Source organism: Musca domestica, unplaced genomic scaffold (assembly GCF_030504385.1).
Source record: "Musca domestica strain aabys unplaced genomic scaffold, Musca_domestica.polishedcontigs.V.1.1 68, whole genome shotgun sequence".
NCBI classification, from domain to species: Eukaryota; Metazoa; Arthropoda; class Insecta; order Diptera; family Muscidae; genus Musca; species Musca domestica.
In genome coordinates this window covers 3,310,395-3,310,615 of record NW_026712379.1, presented here as the reverse complement: position 1 = coordinate 3,310,615, position 221 = coordinate 3,310,395, and positions in this window count along the sequence as shown.

Genomic DNA, 221 nt, shown 5'->3' with positions numbered 1-221 from the left:
ACCAGGCAGAAAACATTTTGCATACGTTATGTCACATTGTAACGGGCGGTAAAAATGTCGGTTAACTTTCTCTTAGAGTTTGAAGAAGTGAACCTATTCGTCAGTATGTCAAAATGTGACGTAATTTTGACTTGTTGAAATAATAGCGACATTTCGAAGGTTTCGGGAATAAGCAAAAACTTTCTAGCTTATAAAAAGATCTATCTATTCATATATATACA